The sequence below is a fragment of the Haliotis rubra genome, unplaced genomic scaffold, assembly GCF_003918875.1.
Source record: "Haliotis rubra isolate DU_JTF1 unplaced genomic scaffold, ASM391887v1 Scf681, whole genome shotgun sequence".
Classification (NCBI taxonomy): Eukaryota; Metazoa; Mollusca; class Gastropoda; order Lepetellida; family Haliotidae; genus Haliotis; species Haliotis rubra.
The window spans coordinates 331-8,177 of NW_025767392.1; the positions used below are offsets into that span (position 1 = coordinate 331).

General features: G+C 41.3%; 1 pseudogene; it reads right to left on the minus strand.

Moving 5' to 3' along the window:
* Positions 1–947: 947 nt before the first annotated feature.
* LOC124258090 lies at positions 948–6,984 on the minus strand (annotated as a pseudogene).
* Positions 6,985–7,847: the final 863 nt, after the last annotated feature.

Below are 7,847 nucleotides of genomic sequence, written 5' to 3' on the forward strand. Positions count from 1 at the left end.
CATGGGTTACTGAAGATCAATTCACAGCGGATCTTCACAGGTAATGCTGAACTGCATACACCGTGTTCCAGCTATACGACAGCGGTCTGTAAATAAATCGAGTCTTGCCAAGACGTCCGTGATCGACATGGTCGTTGTGATACGATGACGTAATGTCAGCTAGCCTGACCACCTGATCCGTCAGTCACTTGCCTCTCACGACATTTTGTTTGTTGAGTCTTAACGCGCACTCCAGCAATATTCCAGCTATATGACAGCGGTCTGTAAATAAATCGAGTCTGGAACCGAGACAATCCAGTGATCAACAGCGCCAGGCATCGATCAGGCAATTGTGATACCTGGCATGTAGTCAACCGAATTAAAGCGATCCTGACCATGAATCCGCCAGTCACTCTTATGACAAGCCTCTCACGACAAGCATGGGTTGCTGTGAAGACAGAGTTCTACCCCGGAACTTCACGGGTCTCGACAAGCATGGGTTGGAACACGGAGTTCTAACCCGGATTTGCACGAATGTAAAAAGACATATTACTATTAGAAGTAGCATTACATATTACTCCTAGTCTATTTGCAAATGTTTACATTTTCAGCTAAATTCGCTTTCAAAACAGTCAATTATTTTAGATTTCATCGCGATTAATATATATTTATGTCTACCAGATTATGTATTTGGCATGAGCATGGGTACGAATATCATACAAGCACTTGACAGGGCAAATGTATTCATGACGTTTACCCACAGGACCCTCATTATTCTTTGCGAGGAGAACAGATGTAAAAAACCATAAAACATTTGCGATAATCCCCAGCTCAGAAATGCTTCACAGTACAATGCATTATGATGTATAATTACACTGTGTAGCATTTCGTGTCGGAAGTAATCATCTAAAAAATATATTTAGTTTAATCTTTAATCTTCGCAAAACACGAGGAGACCTGTGGTTTACCCAGCATTCTTAGATTGAACAGACACTCTGCGGAGCACGGAACCTCGTTTCCGATTGTTACCACATTCCGTCTGGAAGCTCGTAATCTTTTCAAGTGCGGAAGACTCGTCAGCTGCTTTCATCTCCACCTTGAAGTCCAGTGGAACATCAGCAGGTTTCTCCTTGATGTCTCGCACTATCTCCGAACTCGGCTGGAAAAAGCAACACATTCAGTGAGTAGAATTCGTGTTGTGGCAGTATTTTCAAAAGGTCAGACAGCTGTCGCTGTTCTATAACATATATAATCATCGCGTCAATAAATGATAAAAGCAAATTCACGGATATTGTGAACACTTTCAGGGTATGTTTCGAAACCATATTCTTGGAAAATCTGCAGATATAAAGTACAGAGAGAGGTGTAAATAGGAACATGGACTGATACGCAGACTAGGGCCCTGGGGCTGAATTTTCGAGAAGCTCTCTTAGCGCTAAGATAGTCTTAAAGTTAATGCATAGCGCACGACTATCTTGGCCTAAAAACTTCGAAAAAATCTAGGCCCTGACTTCCTAAAACTATCCTGACGCTACGACCGTCGCTACCTCTATACTGGGCCCTAGGGTGTCGTTATAGTCATAACTTAATGTTATTGTATGGCACTTGACCATCTTAACAATAGGAGAGCTTCGAAATCTAGGTTCAGGTGTATCGTAATAACATGGACTTGCGACAGTCGCAGCGCTGCGATAGCTTTGTGAAATGACGAACCCCTGATGACAGATAGGCACACATTAGCTATGTACGGTTGGTACACATGTTCCTCGTGAGGAGCCTGGTAGCCAGGGATCGCCATTACCCTCACGCTTACGTAATAATGGCGGATAAAGTTTACAAAACAAAACAACACATATTCGTCGTTAGAAAACTGAAGTTGGTAAATTTATTAGATTTTTGTCAATGTGTTTTCAAACTGGTGATCGCTGTATGCTATTATATGGACTGGGCGGTCAGGCTAAATAACTCCGCCTCGACAACTTGAGGACGCTGTTCATTAACAGTGGTTGGCTTACGTTGTACGGACTTGATTGTATGCAGCCAGCAGTAATATGGGATACTCTAACATGGAGGCGCTTGAAACACCCTCAGTCGTACATAGAGAATATGAGTATGGTTTTGCGCTGCAGGACGACAGACAACAGAACACAGGCATATAGTCCTATGTTGTGGAAGCGTGACAACACACCTGATGTAGTCAAGTCGTATCTCTCTCCTGTAGAATCCTGCTGAGGTAGGACGTTATGTTGTGTCCTGCAAGATTCAATCTCCGGATAGCGTGTGGCAGAGCGTAACCTGGGAATGAGAGAAGTAATCAGTACTCAAGACACAAGAAAATAAATAAAATTGATTAATACCTTTTAAAGATAATAATGTATGTCCAAAGCATGTCCCAACTTTGAGTGTAATACTATTCGAAACACGAAGATGTATTTGATTTTTAAAGAAAGCCACATCAGGTTATACATCAGATATTGCACTCAAAAGTGCAGTTTCAATAGGGAACACACATATGCCAAGTGATTGATTAGGTTAAGTTTACGCCGCTTTCAGCAATATCACGTCATGGGACACCAGAACTGGGCTCCTCACATTGTACCCATGTGGGAATTGAGCTCAGGTCTTCCGTGTGACCAGCGAACACTTTTACCACAAGGCTCACCTACCGCTCCTACGAGACAGGCCAAGGAACTATAGTGTTCGTCTCGAGTGTTCAGTACCTTCATATATGGGCACGGCGTGCGTGACACCATCTCCACAATCAGCAAAATCCACCGCCGACCCGAGGCGTATGGCGACAACACCGCCTGTATACTGACGTAGAAGCCTGGGACTTCGAGATTTCTCGAACTGAATCTGCAATAAGGAGGGAATAAATTTCAGCGATATCACAGCTGTATTATGGTTGCCATCTATATGTCAAGGGTCCCCTCCCTCCCTTGCGCGAGGGTCTCACCTCCATCATTTTCTCTCTGTTGCGTTTGCGGGTTCAGGGGCGCCTCCGTCATGAGTACCGGCTGTTCCGTAGTGTCTACTCTGAGGTCGTTGTAGTAGACGTGATGCCAGATATCTTCCATGGCGTCCCAGTTGGTGACGATGCCGTTATTGTATGGGATATTTCATACTAGGCACCCGCTTCATCTGTGCTTCATCTCCAACGTACTCCTTTGGAAACCCCCAACCATGCATGTCTGCAAGACACATCAGCATCTGTAATGGCGGTTGTACGGTAAATTGTGTACACTAGAATGCCTTAGTTATGTTCTGACGAGCATGGATAATTTTCCAGCTAGTTTACGACTGCTTAAAAGCAGTGTGCGAAATAACCACTGACCCACTATCCGTGGCTGGTAAAAATGCAATCGGGCCGGTAAATACCTACTACAGTCTCTGGCCCGACTGGCTTGTGACATTTCATAGAGGCATTTTGTAAATATATCACTCTCCGACTTGTTAAGTTAATACACTTTTAAATCATGCAAGATTATGGCCTGATAAAAATGTTATCAGGCCATAAGATGAAAACTCATATTAGCAGCTCAATGATGAAACCCGTGTCTACATTCAAATTTCGGGCCTAGTGAATTATTTTGTGGGCTATTAACTTTCAGGCATAGCTAAGCCCAAGTGGCTAGCAAAATTTGGAAACTATTTCACACACTGCTTATAAGTAGGTGAGGTGAAATGGGGTTTAACGTCATACTTAAGAATATTTTGCTCATATGACAACGCGTGCATGTGTGGCTGTTTGTACTAGCCCAAGCTTAAGCTGTTTTTAGTTGACGCAGTTATGCATGAATACCCCTACTCCGACACAATATATACTGACTCCGAGCCGACCAGTCCTCCAAACGCTCATGATATGTTTCTAACAAGCTGAAAAATACTGTCCTTCTACGGGAATCAGGACAAGCAGGTGAGAAACATATCAAAATCATGTAGGGTTGCTGAAAAAGACAGTTTTCAGAAACATCAAGGTAGACGATGAAATTGTTTGACTGCATTTTAGACAATAGGTACATGTCATTAAGACTCTTGAAGTAATACCAAGAAACTCAACATGATACAACTGTGACAAAATACATGCTTTTTCACACATTTGGATGCAGATACAAAAAGATAAGTCGTGAAAATAGTCTGTGTTATGATCTAACACCGTTCATCTCCGAAATCATCATCTTCGAACTGTCAAGCAGAAGGTGAAGAATAAACCTGTTTTCTGAGATGAGATGATGTCCCCACACACAAAATAGCTGTTAGTGGGTACAGATGGCTGTTAGTGGGGTCTGTAAGAAATCTGAGACAAAGTTATCAATAGAAAAGGTGAAAGACTTTTTATTACCCATATATTTGAAGGAGGACACAGGGTGGTATTTTATCCTGTATCTTGGGAGGTTACACCTTCTGTTGAACGTTGATTGGCTGTTTCAGAAAATAAAACATCCAATCAACGCGTCGGGATATGGACATTCCCCACACCGAGGGGTTTCTTATAGTGAATGTTGTTTTCATTTCAACGCTGTTTAGATCTAAAACTGATATGGGTTATAAAACAAAGCCACCTTGTGGTGGTGAATGGCAGAGAATGTCTTTCACTCGTTATATAAATCATGTAATTCGCTCGCCAAGGCTCGAGAATTACGTGTAATTAATATAACTCGAGAACAGATAATCAGTCATTCCCGTTACTCGTTAGCTATTGTTTAAATCATTCTCCATGATGGCTGTCTTTTCTCCCTATTTGTGACCTCTCTTTCGCGTCAAGCCCAAGGACAAAAGGGACCACAGCACTCAAAATGGTACACGCCAAGATATTTCTGGGGTGGGTGGAGAATAGATTGGTCCCTGCTCTGCCTGCAAAATCCCTTATTATCATGGACAACGCACCATATCACAGAGTGTATAAGTTACTCACATCGTACTTTGGTTTACCAATCAGAGATGGAATAACACAACGTGGGGCGTCATCCCCAGCAAAGCCGGCCTTACACATCCCGGATCCGTTGTCAATGACGATAGCCTCGGTATCTTCTGACATGGTGCAGATGAACTGACTGTCGTCGTAGAACGGTCTGTAACATAGCAATTTAAATTACTATATATGGTCCAGCTGTTCTCGTGGACGGAGGGACAGAATGATCGCATGGATGCACTGTTAAAATATTCAAGCTTGATATTAGCAGGCTGTCGAAACATTGATGGTCGTTGTTTGGTTTATGGACCGGAAGAGACCTTTCTTCTAAATAACCGTAGTCGAGCCAATGTGTCGAGGGCGTGTCCTTTTGTACATCTAGGAATTAACAAAGAATTAGTGAAGACAATGTTAATGAGTTTTCACAAGGAGGCAATCCGGATTATACGTTTTAAAGAGCGCAGGACAAGCAGAAAATTGACCCCATTGTGTCGAAAAAAGATTTTTTAGGAATACAAAATGTAACAATATTCAAATATAGAAACAATTTTGAACTTAATTAACATGGTGTTTTTTCACGTGCTAACTCCACTTTTCACATACACACTATAAACACTTAGCATTTCACATACACACTACACATACACACTTAGCATTTCACATACAAACTTTAATGCACTCTTCACATAATAATAATTGATTTATAGAGCGCCTATTTCCAAAATGGTATTGCTCAATGGCGCTTTAAAGAGAAAAGACTGTAGACAATGTCTGTGGAAATGAAAGTTTGAAAAGATGAGATGATATAGACACTTCACATTTCAAATAGGCACTTCACATTTCACATACACACTTCATATTTCACGTACAATTTATATTTCACATACACTCTTCACTCTTCACATACACACTTCACATTTCACACACACATTTCACATACACTCTTCACATACACACTTCACATACACAGTCCACATTTCACATACACTCTTCACATACACACTTCACATTTCACATACACAGTCCACATTTCACATACACTCTTCACATACACACTTCACATTTCACATACACAGTCCACATTTCACATACACACTTCATATTTCACGTACAATTCATATTTCACATACACTCTTCACTCTTCACATACACACTTCACATTTCACACACACACTTCATTCCACATACACAGTCCACATTTTTAATCCAGAAAAACATGCACACCAAAATGACAGCTATCCGTATACAGATACGGGCACTATAGACAGCGTGACTATATCGAGATTCCCCATTAAATAAACCACCTGGATCCATCGATATCTTTCACTATATATAGTATGCGCATTACATAACCAGAGCACTGCATTATACGGTAAGCGTCACATTCAGGGGCGTAGCTATCATTATAAGAAAAAGCCCGGGCTTATACATGATTTTTACTAAAACGGTTGGACAAGCCCTCAATACTATCTAAATATAAAGATTTGCAACCTATCGGGCTTACACGAAAAAAATGGCTTTGCAAACAGCCTGACACTGTGTTACGTTCTTAAGTCAGCTGACAAAAATACAACGTTTTCCTTACCTCAATATTAAGCGATATATCCACAAATATGTAGCTATTTATAACACGAGGTGACGCTCCATCGATTACTGCTCGACATGAAGGCTGTGACAACTGTTTTACAGACGACCTGGGTGACTGTAAGCAAGAAAGTACTGCGTTACCGTGAATGGGTAATATTAGAACGTGATGAGATGAGCCGCTGCGCGACTAATAGATTTACAAAATGCTCGCTCGTCATAACGATCGGCCAAAGCCTCACCCGAGCAAAGGGTTTACAAGCACAGGAATACGTTATCGCTATATAGCGGAAACATAGACCATAGATCTACACACATAGTCCATGTGTTACCTACATGGCGATAACGGGTTCCTGTGTTCACAAGACAAGTACGCTACTGGTGTTTATGATTAGATTGTTATGGATGTACTATATAATAACTCTTACGGTACATGGGGCTCTGTGGCCGTTTGTCGAAGTGCAGAAGATCAAGTGTGTTGCCCAACCCGGAAATTCTGTTTACATGGAAGGGCGTGAAGAAATTAGAGTTACCTCCCTTAGATTACACTCCACCTCGTTGCTCGAATGATTCATTCAATCGAAGCAGGGAGAATAACATTTGGAAATTGGAAGTTATTCGGAATTGACCAGATAAATCAATACATATTATGTAACCATGACAACATATACATTAATATACACAAATACATAAAATTAATGTTGGATTCATACCATACATACAACACGAGACAAAAAGCGGTAATTAAGGCGGATAGTTCAAATCGATACTCTCAGTCAGCTATAACTTACTTGTAAAGTGTCACTGTGATATTGCCATATACAGTCATGAGTACACGTTTGGCGATATACAAATTCACACGTCTATTCCACCACGTTTCCAAATATGGGCATAGTTAACAGAATGGAATCCCGACTGCACATAAGCATATACTAACAGGAGCAGTACGTGTCACTGTGTCAACAGTGGAATAAGAGTTTGGTGCACAGGAGGGACGGATACAGGTTTTTGAGAAAGGTGGGGTGCACACGTCGTTTTCACGAGCGTTTCAATGGTCATTTAATAAACTTTCAGGACAAAAGGGAGGGGTGCGCACCCCTGCACCACCCCTCTGGATCCGCCTATGGCAGTGTGATATTCTTTGGTACTGTCTGGAATTTCCGTGTTGTGCACAAATTAGGATACCTCAAGTACTAATTTAATGCGATACATAAGTATGAAATAAGTCTTTTCTGATAATTTGTCGGATATCGGTAGCGTAAATGTTTATGTACTGATAAAATTATTCTATAGGCAAAATGAATACAGTAAAATACCTTTATAACGAACTCCAAAGGACCACTGAATTTAGTGCGCTATATCCGTAGTTCGC